This window comes from Ovis aries, chromosome 3, assembly GCF_016772045.2.
Source record: "Ovis aries strain OAR_USU_Benz2616 breed Rambouillet chromosome 3, ARS-UI_Ramb_v3.0, whole genome shotgun sequence".
Classification (NCBI taxonomy): Eukaryota; Metazoa; Chordata; class Mammalia; order Artiodactyla; family Bovidae; genus Ovis; species Ovis aries.
In genome coordinates this window covers 61,210,561-61,223,356 of record NC_056056.1, presented here as the reverse complement: position 1 = coordinate 61,223,356, position 12,796 = coordinate 61,210,561, and the positions used below count along the sequence as shown (strand labels likewise).

The window sequence follows — 12,796 nt, the reverse complement described above, 5'->3', positions numbered from 1 at the left end:
TGTCAAGAGAAGTGCAGAGATCAGAGTGATGCAGCCACAGAAAAGACTACCTGGATTCTGCAGAAATGAGAGAGGTGAGGAGCGACCCTCCACCAGAGCCTTCAGAAAGAGGGAAGCCCTTCTCAACCTTGATCCCAGACTTCTGCTTCCAGAAGTGGGAAAGAATAAATTTCTATCATGAAAGTCACAATGTTTGTAGTCTTTTTTTTTTACAGCAGCTCTGGGAAACTACTATAAAAGCTAAATAAAAAACATAGTTTGCAAAATCATTCAAAATTTGGGCTATAGGAGGTATATATTAATACCTAAACCCAATTTCTTGTTTGTATTAAAGCTTGGTCTGACATTAAAAGAATATTCAGCAAAAGGCTTGGTGCTCATCCAAAAATATTTTCTTTCAAGCAAAGCCAGATTTGGGGAAAGAATTGGCCTGGTTTCCCAAACTAGCTTCGAATCCTATTTTTTAAATCAAAAGCGATGTCATTTTTGACTGCCACTAGAAGGGGTAGAGGAAGATCATTTCAAAAGGAACTTTTATCTTCAAATGGATTTCAGATTTCTTATGTGGGATCTCCAACCATGTGAGTATTTTGACAGACGAACTTAAGGCATTTAAAAGTATTTTCATTGTTTGGTTTTCATATTCTTACCTTACAGGCCAAGATAAAACATGGAGAAAGGGTGAAATTGCTATTATCTTTCAGGAAACAGGGGACAGAGTCTCCTCCACACGTTTAAATTAGCTTCATACTTTTGCATTTTTCTAAGGCTTCCAGCAACCAAAGAGCAGAAGTGACACTTCCCTCTTACAAAGCATCATGTGCTTCCCAGCTCAGAAAGCATCCTATGTGATTATAGGGAAAATTAAACAATTATATTTTCAGCTGATCCATACAATGCCAAAGTGTGGCAGTCAATATCATTCCCCCAAAACATTCAGTGGCTCAGAAAAGGACAGAATAGCATTCTGCATTCGAACACCAGGTCCTGCACTTCCCTGGTGGTTGAGTGGTAAAGAATCTGCCTGCCGATGCAGAGGACACAGGTTTGATTCCTAGTCCGAGAAGATCCCACACGCAGCAGAGCAACTAAGACAGTGCGCCACAACCGAGTCTGCACTCTAGAGCCCACACATTGCAACTACTGAAGCCAGCAAACCCTTGAGCCCCTGCTCCCCAACAAAAGGAGCCATCGCAATGAGAAGCCCAAGCACCACAACTAGAGAGGAGGGCCTCCTCGCCGCAACTACAGAAAAGCCTGAGCAGCAACAGAGACCCCATGCAACCAAAAGTAAATAAATAAATAAAACGCATTTGTTAAAAAATAAAACAGAACACCAGGTCCAGGTGTGAGTTTACTCATCCGCATGGCGCCCTCATCAGGTTGAATCCTCTCCCTTTCAAGGTAAATCTTCAGAGGGGCTCTGCTTGTCCTTCAGCGGAAGCCAGGGGACCAGTTCAAGAACAGTCGTAGGAGGGGACACCTCTGTGATGACTAGAGACCCCAACCCCACCCGGCAGTGGCTCCAGGTCGTGGCTTTGTCTGAAGGTGCCTCAGAGAGAGGAGACTTGGGTCACTAGAGAGCATGGGGGCCTGTCCTTGAAGAAGATAGGAACAGGGAGCGTTCTCACCAAGGGCAATGGAGGTGCTGAAACGAGACCCAAGGGAGATAAGAACCCTCCTGAACCTTGTTCTTGCAACAAATACAGGATCACAGAGGGAGGGCTCCAGTTAAAAGGGGCAGTTTTCTCATTGAGTATTTCAGATTGTGCTTAAATGTGCCCGGGGGCTTTTCTGTGCCTGCTGGACTGGTGGTACTGATGCTATCATGATGGTGCTCTGCCCATCCCCCATCAGACCTGGCCATGCAGCGCGCCAAGCTGACCTCCAGCTGCTGCCACTTGATCCCCATGCCTGGGGGCTTCCTCTGGCAGCTGGAGTCCCTCTGGGCAGTATCAAGGAACTAACACTGCCCGCCACCCACACCCACCCCTCAACGCATTCCTTGAAGGGAGACTGGCACATCAGACACCCCAGCTCCACTCTGAGCTCAGTGTTCTCTGCTGTTGCCAGGGACCCCACAAGATGGATTGTGGGGGCCCACTCTGGTTATCTGCTTCACGATGCTCTTTTTATCGGCTGTCTCTGCTTACGGGCTTTCCTTCCCCAGGCTCCCTCCGAACGGATGTTTCCTGGGGTCACCTCCACTTGCACTTGTCTCAAAGTCTGCTTCTGGGGAAACCAAACCACAACAGCTGGCAGAGTTCTCTGCAAGCAGAGCCTCTCCTCTGTCTAACGGCTGCTGGCTCTGCATCCACAAAGGCTGTCTCTGTTCATGGCACTATCTTATTCCCGCAGGAAAAGAATCAGCCAGAACAGTTATTTGGTCTAAATACATCATTCCCCACCCAGCTTGTGAGTTTATTGGTGACAGAGAAATACTTTTAGATCTATTATTTTTAATACACTAAGAAAGAACAGTATATCAGGTGCCAAGGTGGTGCCAGCAGAGTGCCAGGGGAGTCACCTAAATCTCCACCTCCACCTAGAAATCCAAGGAGTCCCACAGTGCCCCCAAGGAGGTCACACGGAGACTCTAGACCACCACCTGGGAGTCCCAGGGTGACATCCGCTTTCTCCCACTGGAGAGGGGTCAGAGGAACCCTACCAAGACATTTAAATAAGACCCTGAATCATATACTGTCCCAAATATCCAGGTTTTAATTTTAAAAATCACTTGTCATACAAAACATCAGGAATATCTCCAACTAAATGAGAAAAGACAGCCAGTAGACATCAACCAACACCAAGAGGACATTCAAATGTTAGAATTCTCTGACACAAGCTTAAAGCAGCCATCACAGACATGCTTCACTGGCCAAATATGGAAAACAAATTTTAAAAATAGAAAATCTCAGAAAAGATGGAGAAGATACAAAGAAGAATCAAGTAAAAAGTTTAAAAGTGAAAAGTGGACTAGCCAAAATAAAATGCTCATCAGTGATGAGATCATCAAGAGAATGGAGAGGAAATAAGAAAGAGTCAGTGAACCTGAAGACAGAAGAATAAAAAGGACCACATCTGAATGATACAGAAAATAGATGGAAAAATAATTGAATAGAGTCTCAAGGACAAGTGGGGTTATACCAAAATGTTTAACTTCCATGTTGTCAGAATCCCAGGAGATCAAAAAAGAGGATGGAAATTAAAGATCCTTAAAAAAAGACTGGGGACTTCCCTTCTGGGCCAGTGTTTAAGACCTGGTGCTCCTGACTCAGGGGGCATGAGTTCCATCCCTGGTCAGGGAAGCGTGCCCCAAAGCATGACCAAAAATAAAAAATAAACAAACAATATTTAAAAGTTAGAACTGAACACTTCTTAAACTTGCCAAAAAGTGTAAACCTACAGAGCAAGCAATGAACAATCTTCAAACAGAATAAAAAACAAAGAAACACACGCTAAGACATATTATGGGCAAACTATAACCACGTGTGAAACACTGTTTCCTTCAGGCATGTCCCGATGCACACGGTTGTGATTCAGTGTTAATGGGTCTACAGTACATTTTAAACCAGATGTCTTTAAAGAGAAACACATTTAAAAGGTTATCAATCGATCACCTCATGAAAAAGCTACAATCAAGAGCCTACAGGAACTAATCCTGTACTTCACCTGGAGCTGTGATTCAGCATTATTAATCCACCCCAAGATATTATGACGGCAAATAATGGGAACTGACGGTAGCTATAAAAGAATACTTATGAATCAGAGAGAAAAACTCTTTTAGTTTGTTCCTAAATGTCCACAAAGCTATGACAAAACTAGACAGTGTATTAAAAAGCAGGGATGTCGCTTTGCTGACAAAGGTCCATATAGTCAAAGGTATGGTTTTGCCTGTAGTCACGTGTGGATGTGAATGCTGAACCATAAAGAAGGCTGAGCCCTGAAAAATTGATGCTTTCGAATTGTGGTGCTGGAGAAGACTCTTGAGAGTCCCTTGGACAGCAAGGAGAACAAATCTTGCAAACCTAAAGGAAATCAGTCCTTAATATTCGCTGGAAGGACTGATGCTGAAGCTGAAGCTCCAATATTTTGGGCACCTGATTCTAAGAGCTGACTCATTACAAAAGACCCAGATGCTGGGAAATATTGGGGGCAGGAGGAGGTGGGAATGGCAGAGGATGAGATGGTTGTATCAGTGACTCAATGGACATGAATTTGAGCAAACTCTGGGAAGAGAAAGAAGCCTGGTGTGCTGCAGTCCATGGGGTGGCAAAGAATCAGACACCACTTAGTGACAGAACAAAATTGGAATATAATTAGTGGATTTACAATGTTGTGTTAATTTCTGCTGTAAAGCAAAGTGATTCAGTCCTAACCTATACATTCTTTTTCATATTGTTTTCCATACTCCCAAAGACAGTCTATGAAATCAACATCATTCTGATACTAAAACCAAAGACACCACCGAAAAAAAAAAAAATTACAGACAAATATCAGTAACAAATATAAATGTAAGTATTGATCTTAAACTGTGTTAAAGGAGACTTAGAAATATGTTGGAAAGAATAGGTTTAATTGAACAAGAGAAGTATCAGACAACTTAGTACTTCTTTAAAAAAAATAGGGTTGGATTGAAAAAAAAATGGTCCAAAGTTTCTACTACATATTCATGCTTCTGCTGTCTCCTGAAAACCTGAAAGTACGTTGTTCAGTCATGTCTGGCTCTTTGTGACCCCATGGACTGTAGCCCACCAGGCTCCTCTGTCCATGGGATTCTCCATGAAAGAATACTAGAGTGGGTTGCCATGCCCTCCTCCAGGGGATTTTCCCCACCCAGGGATCAAACCCAGGTCTCCAGCATCTCAGGCAGATTCTTAACCATCTGAGCCACATCTTTCAGCATCTGCTATCTCTTAAATTCCTGCAATTATTACCCATTAGTTTCTATAACTAAAGCTATTTTGTACCATTTCTATCACTGACTGAAAAAATGTTAAATGAATGTAGGATTTTGACTTCTGAAATAGAATGCTGTTTTTAACTCGGTGGTAATTGTGTTCGGTGCAGCCTGCTTCAACCTAAAATGATGAGTGTTTTGTGAAAGACAGATAACAAATTGCAGAGCTAATCAATGGGAAAATTAGCCAGCAGCAGAGGTAGGTTCTAATTAATGATACTGCTCGCTTGTTTGGAAAGGTCTCTGAAAAGGTAATCAAAGAAACATCACATATGGGCCGTTTGTTCTCTGAGGACTATTTTTAAAAAGGAAATTTCTCGACTAGTTTTCAGTCCTTTGTCAAATCCTTCTAAGGATCGAGGATGGAATTACATGTCCTTGGCAACTTTCTGATGGGTCTCCCCTCTCCCTATGTGGAAACAGATGAAGACCACCCAAATGAGGACCAGTTAAGGCTATTTATTCAGAGCTGGTGATAGTAAGGGAGTCAGCAACCATCAGGCTGCCCTGATGGCTCAGTAGTAAAGAAACTGCCTGCCAACGCAGGAGACACAAGAGACGTGGGATGGGTCCATGGGTTGGGACCATCCCCCAGAAAAGGAAATGGCAACCCCTCCAATATTCTTGCCTGGGAAATCTCACGGACAGAGGAGCCTGGCAGGCTACAGTTCATGGGGTCGCAAAGTGTTGGACACCTACGGAGCAACTGAGCCCATTTAGCTTGCAGCCCTGGGCTAACTGGTAATCAGGCATCTTATGTGGCTGATTAGGGGACCATACTTGGCTTCCTAAGGACAGTGTGCGTCAGAAGTGGGGCAAACACTTGAGAAGCTAGCCGTTATGAACCCTGACTGTGGGGCCTGAGTGTCCACAGGCCGTGGTTTGGCTTCGTGGCCCAGCTGCTGTGAATGGTGGGGCGGAGTGTTACTGTCAGATGCGGTCTGATGTCATGGGTCTGTACATTCAGTCTCCATGGAAACACAGAAGCCCCTGTCTTGTCATTGGCATCTGTGTCTGCAGGACCCTGGGAGAGTGCTGGCACTCAACAGTGGCTGAATGAGAGGGCTCATAGTCAGAAGGCTCCCTGTAACATGCATCCTTCTCACTCCCTGTACCTGTGTCTTCATATCTACAAACCAGCACACTTCCACCCTCTAAGAGCAGCCGTTTATTGAACAAATTGCTGGACGTGCAATTAGGGTAGGCACTTGAAAGTCACATGGAGCAGCCCTCTGACTTGGCTGACTGCTCTCATTTCACAGATGAGGAAATGGTTTCCAAGTTATCCTCTTGCCCAAGTTGCGGCTGATCACTGGCCGTGTGACCCAGGACAGTCTGCTCTCTCTGTCTGTGACCTTTCTGTTTCCTCTTTTGAAAGAGGGAGACAAAAACACTGGCATAAAAAGCTTGTTATGAAATCAAGAAATGGGGGAAAAAAGAAAAAGCTCTTCCATGTTGCAAAATGCCAACCACACCATGTTAATGATGGATGGGATTAGGAAAGCATCATCCTTGCAGGGGAGAATCTAAATCAGAGGCCTAAACAGGAGAGGAAAAGTTTGAGGAGAAACAGAATATTTACATATCCTCAAAGCATCTCGACACAAATTACTTTTAATGATAAAGGAAGGAATAGTAACTTCACTATGGAGAAAACTTGCACACCCCACCTTAAGCAAGTAACAAAAGTTAAGTTCATTGTTACTGGAACGAATGAGCACAGTATGCAGTTTCCAAACGGATGCTCTGTCACACTGGGGTGTTTCTGGCCAAAAAGAAAAAAAGCATAATCTGAAGCTAATCTGAATTTGATTGTGAGGAAGCATCAGACAAGCCCACCTGGAGGGCACTTAACACTAGAAATGATCTGAACTGTGCAAAACATGGGAAAGTTAAGGAAACTGTTTCAGATGAAAGAGACCAAAGAGATGATACAATGAAATACAACAGATGATTCATGATGGGCTCCTGGGCCCTGTTGTTTATTATTATTATAAAAGACATTATTATTATTTTGTTTATTATAATAAAACGTATATTATGTAATAACATATTATTATATTGCTTATTATTATTATAAAGGACTTCCTCAGGACAATTAGTGAAATGTGAATAGAGTCCGAGATGAGATCACAGTATAATAATATCGTTTCCCTAATTATGTAAGACAATGTCTCTGTTGTTGGAAAAATAAAATATAGATTTGCCCCAACTACGTGAAAGTAGCTCATCGCCAGGGATGCTTTCACAAGTGGAAACAGTGTAAAGCGAGGAAATCACTTACGATGGGTCTTGCTAGCAGTCTCGATATAAATGAAGAAGCACATAGATGTTCCCAGACAGGGTTCACAGCCCTGGGGACCAGATGCTGAGATGCTCAGCGTGGTTCCAGGAAGGAGCCTGGGGAGGCCACTCGTGCAAAGCACATGCCAGACACAACTTTCACTTTTGGCCCTTTTTCATAAAAGTGAAAAATCCTCCTAAGATTTCTTTCTGTTTGCAAAGACAGATACTTGTATTTTTTTCTAAAAGCAAAGTGGCTTAAAGCCACTTCAGAGTACCTGCATTTGGGGGGATGGAAAGGGCACGATGGATGCAACTTGCTCTAGGGAGAAAACATTTCAGGACAAAACAGAAACAATGGGGGATGTGACAACCCCAGTCAAGTGCCAAAGTCTGGGGAATCTGGGGTAGGGTATTAGTTCTCTAATTTTTCTTTAAGTTTGAAATTATTCCAAAATAAAGTTTTTTAAATCCTTGTTATTAATATTAAGTGAGTCAATATTTATAAAGGGCTTAGTATGCAGGCCTTAAAACATCAGTGTTAGCAATGATTATGATCCCCCAATTCAGATAACAGGGCCATCTCTAGATGGCCTTATTAATCCCCCACTTCTCCACTTCCTACTTCAGAGTTGAGGGGAGAGAAGCCTTTACATAAACTGTGAAGTGCAGTACACTTGTGGATGTCTGTGAGCTTGTGCAGTGAGCTCCCCCTCCTACAGGTATTTGTGAAGTGGGTTTAGTTTGCATCACTGACCAGGTCGTGGAGGCTCAGAAGGTTCAAACAGCTTCATGAAGGTGACAGGGTTGGTGGAAAACCCAGATCTCTCTGATGAGTCTTGTCCTTAAAAAAATTTTTTTTAAATTTATTTTTAATTGAAGAATAACTGCTTTACAGTGTTGTGTTGGTTTCTGCCACACATCAGCATGAATAAGCCACAAGTACACATATGTCCCCTCCCTCCTGAACCTCCCTCCCAACCCCCAATCCCACCCCATCCCACTCTAAGTTGTCATTTCTGAGTTAGTTCTAATACAGTGAATGAACATAGAGCCTGTTACACACAGTGAAGTAAGACAGAAAGAGAAAAACAAACATCGTATATTAACGCATATATATGGAATCTAGAAAGAGAGTGCTGACAAACTCATCTGCAAGGAGAGGCAGACACAGAGAACAGACTTGTGGACATGGGGTTGTGGGCCAAGGGAAGGAGACGGTGGGGTGAATAGAAAGAATAGCCTAGAGACATATACTTTACCATGTGTAAAACAGAGGGCCAGCGGGAATTTGCTGTATGATGCAGGGGACTCAAACCCTGGGCTCTGAGTCCTGTCCTTTTAAATTTTAGGTCGTGGATTATACGGAAAAGTTTGCAAAAGGGAAAATTCTTTCACAGCCTGACTTGTTTTCACCTAGGTTAGTTCTGCAGGTGTGGCTGCGACCCCCTGACCCTGCCCGAGGCTGCTCCATTTCCAGTTGGAGTTCCAGGATAGGGAGATGCAAGCTGGATGGCGGCAAGAGACAATCATGCCTCAGTGTCTTCCCGTACAGGCTTCTTATCTACTGAAGTGAAGTGTTAGTCATTCAGTTGTGTCCGACTCTTTATGACCCCATAGGCTGTAGTCTGCCAGACTCCTCTGCCCATGGGATTCTCCAGGCAAGAATACTGCAGTGGGTTGCCATTCCCTTCTCCAAGGGATCTTTCCAACCCAAGGACTGAACCCAGGTCTCCTACATTGCAGGTGGATTCTTTACCATCTGAGCCACTAGGGAAGCTCACAACTGATGAAAAGAAAGATCTTTTTCTCCCCATCTGAAAATATGGAAGGGTCACTGATGTTAGCTCCTGCATGTCTGGGATTCTAACCACAACATCCATCCAAAATCCTAAGCCTGCTTCTTCTTAATGGTGGTCGTCTTCCTATTAATATTTCTAAGACTAAATGACAATTAGAAGAAAACAAAAAAAATAGCTTGGTTAGGAAAAGAATGTTTTCCTGATCCTAGCATGGTTTGCACGCTTGCTAAGTGTTTTCCCAGTCCGGGGATCGAACCCACGTCTTCTGCATTGGCAGGAGAGTTCTTTATCACTGAGCTACCTGGGAAGTCCTAGCAGTACTTAATGGACCCCAAACAAGTGAGTAGCCAAAACTCATTTTTGCATGGCCCACACACACGTTTGTCTCACTGATTAAATATGAAGAACATGTCTGTAAGTTATTTTCTTCCCTGAGGTACTAATTTCATTTACAGAGTGAAAATTTCAGAACTGAAGACATAATGCTTAAAGAAAATGATCCTAGAAAAAAAAACCTGTCAGCCTCAGTTTCCACATCTGTCAGATAATCTGTGGGTTTATTGTAAGAATGAATGGCATAATAGGACAGCAATTTTTTTCTACAAACAGTAGTTAAGTGGAAACAAGTCCCCCAAATTCAACAATGATACAGTTAGAAAATATTTACCCATTTCCTATCCAAACCCAGATACTTCTCAGATGGGAGTTCACGGAACTTCTGGATTTGACTGCTAATCAAGGACAAGTTTCAAAAGAGGGAAGGAATGTTTCCTGTGAACACATCCGTCATCTGACAACTTTGGATAAGAAAAAGGATAGTGGGACCCTGAATTTAAAAACAGAAAAGGACATTCAGCTTATTAGGAGGAAATGGGTATTACCAAATGGGTTTTTGATGCTTAAGAATAAATTTATTCTGGCTTGTTTATTTTTTTAAGAAATGGAATATTAAAATGCCAGAAGAGCCAGTGAATTTTTCGCAAATCTGTAGACTAATAAAAAATAACACTAAATAATCTGTTCCTACTTGAGATGCCTCTTAGCAATTAAAGCATGTCAAAATATTTTATTTACCATACACTTGGACAGAAACGATCATCAGTTGATACCTTTATGTCTATCAACTAGCTTTCTGATTTCCTTAGGAAACAATAATTAAGTCAATTTAGCCCCACTTCATTGATTAACCCAACCATAAATAATAAGTGCACTTAAAATTTTACAATGATTTGCATATTTGCCTGCAGGTGATAATTTTTCTACAAGCATAAAGTTAATTGTTATTTGGCTACTCTTATTTAACTTCTCATTAAAATTTCCTTAAGGTAATCAAGGCACTAACTTCTGCAGCATTTAAGTATGTATACACTATAGGAAGAGTCTATAAATTATTTTATATTTCATGGTTAAGGGATTTTAATAATGGCTACTATTATATATTAATTACTACAATTATTAGACATACCATTTCAGGCACTAGGGAGACATTTCAATACCTGATCTCTACTCTTTTATTTTTTGGCTGTCTGTGTCTTGGTTGCTGCCCGTGGGCTTTCTCTAGTTGTGGGAGCAGGGGCTGTTCTCTAGTTGTGGGAGCAGGGGCTTCTCACTGCTGTGCTTTTCTTGTTGCAGAGCACAGACTCCAGGGCAGGTGGGCTTCAGTGACTGCAGCTTCCTGGCTGTAGGACTCACAGGCTTCAGTTTCACACCTGGGCTTTTAGTTTCACACCTGGGCTAGGTAGTTTCTGCTCACTTAGTTGCCCTGGGGCATGTGGGGTCTTCCCTGTCCAGGGATCAAACCCGTGTTCCCTGCACTGGCAGGCTAGTTATCCACTGCACCACGAGGGAGGTCCCTGAGCTCTACTCTCAATGATAAACCTGGAAGGTAGGTACCCTTCAGTGCACTATGCAGAAGAGAAAATCAAGGCCCATAGAGTCTGTGACCTGCCAGGGTCCCTCAGAGCAGTGGTCCCCAATCTTTCTAGCACCAGGGACTAGTTTCCCGGTTCCCGAAAGGCAATTTTCCTATGGATTGGAGTAGGGGATGGTTCATGAGGATTCAAGCGTGTTACATTTATTGAGCACTTTATTTATACTGCCTTACACCAGCTCCGCCTCAGACAGTCGGGCACGAGACCCCGGAGGTTGGGGACCCCTCTGTCAGGGAACAAGGGGTGGATTTTTCTGCATTACTCCCATCCCCACCAGGCCCAGGACCCCATCAGGTCACTTTCTTGCAGCCATATTGTCGGTGGTTCACATTCATGGCTCTTTTCTAAGCCCATGTGACGCACGATCCCGTCACCGCAGCTCCTCCCAACTCCAGGGGTCAGAAACCATCACCACAACTGGGGAAACACAGGGGGAGCGTTTTTGGCCCCCACTGTTGATTGAGGGCAGCGCGTCTTGCCCAGTCGGTTTTAGTTGAACACGTGGTGACGGTTTAAATTTCCGCAAACTCCCTGAAGGCAGGAAAGAGGTGCTACTCAGCTTGCTTGTCTACTGCCCCTTCTCCAGCCCGGAGTCCCGGAACACAGCAGTCACTCAGTAAATATTGGATGGATTGGATATCCAGTTCATTGTTTTCGTCTAAAAATCCTGAATTAGGTCAATGAATGTACATACGAATTTTAAAATAGTGTTAGTGATGGATTTGTGTCTCCAAACTGTCAGCTCCTGCTGGGACCTAGGATGGAGGGCTGGGGGGTAACCTGTCCCTCTGAGACGGCCACTACCAGGTGGCTCCCCCACCCCCACCCCAACAGCCCTCTGGGGCCGCCGGTGGACGACAGGGTGGGGAGCTGCCTACCGCCTCCGTCGCGCACGCGGGGAGCGCGTTGAAGTTCAAAGGCGCGTGTTTACCAGCAAACAAAGCGCGTGGTGGTCCTGGTCCCAGGGACCAGCTGCGGTCCCCTCAGAAGGGACGAGGGCCGTGGCGACAAATGGACATTCCGCACGCTGGCAGAGGGACATCCGATCTGTTGCCCCACTCCCGGCTCCAGCGCCTGTTCGCGCGCCGGGCCAGCAGCCTGGGGGCCGCAGTCTTCCGAACTTTGCCGGCCGGGCGGGGATGGCCGGGCAGAGGGTGCATTAGGGAATTCCCAGGGGCAGGTGGCCACTCCCGCTACAACCCCGATCCCTGGCGCCTCCGAGGAGTTTCCGGGAGCGAGGGCCCGGTGGTGGCCCGGAGCCGGCCGAGCGGGCGAAACAAAGGGAGCCTGCGGGCCAGGAGGATGCTGCGCTCACTCCCCTGCGCCCCACCCGGCCCGCTCCCGGGCGCTGCCTCGCGCGCAGGTAGCCCGGCCTTCGGCGCCGCGGGAGGGTGTGTCGCAGCGGGGCCGCACCAAGACTCACTTCCGCGGAGTCTGGGGCCCCGACCCCGGCCCCGCAGCTCACAGCAGGTCCTAGTCCCTGCATCCCCGCCGTCGGCCAGGCCCGAGTGCCCGCAGCTGCGGCGCGCGGTGCCGGGCGGAGCCTGTGCAGGTGACCCTCGGTGGACCGGGGCAGGCTGGCAGCGGTGGCGCGGACAGGCGTGCCTTTACAGGCCGCCGCGACTCCCCAGTCTACGATCACTCTGTGCCACCAGCGGGGCTCGGCTCGCAGCCGGGGAGCGCCCACCTTGTACCCTTTGCGCCGCAGCCCCCAGGCAGCGGGGCCCGGCAGTGGGGAGTGGTCGCGGAACTTCCCGAGGCCAGCTGCCGCCCGCTAGGTGAGCGAGGCGGCGAAGGGAGGCCGGAGGAAGCCTCGGAGG

General features: G+C 45.6%; 1 protein-coding gene across 1 annotated transcript in view; it reads left to right on the top strand.

Annotated features, from left to right (window-relative positions):
* Window positions 1-12,404: 12,404 nt before the first annotated feature.
* The window catches only part of ST6GAL2 (ST6 beta-galactoside alpha-2,6-sialyltransferase 2), a 57,535-nt gene continuing 57,143 nt past the window's right edge, over window positions 12,405-12,796 (top strand). The window contains exon 1 of the mRNA XM_042246090.2: window positions 12,405-12,754. The gene's annotated coding sequence lies outside the window, so the exon portion shown is untranslated. The remainder of the gene's footprint in view (window positions 12,755-12,796) is intronic.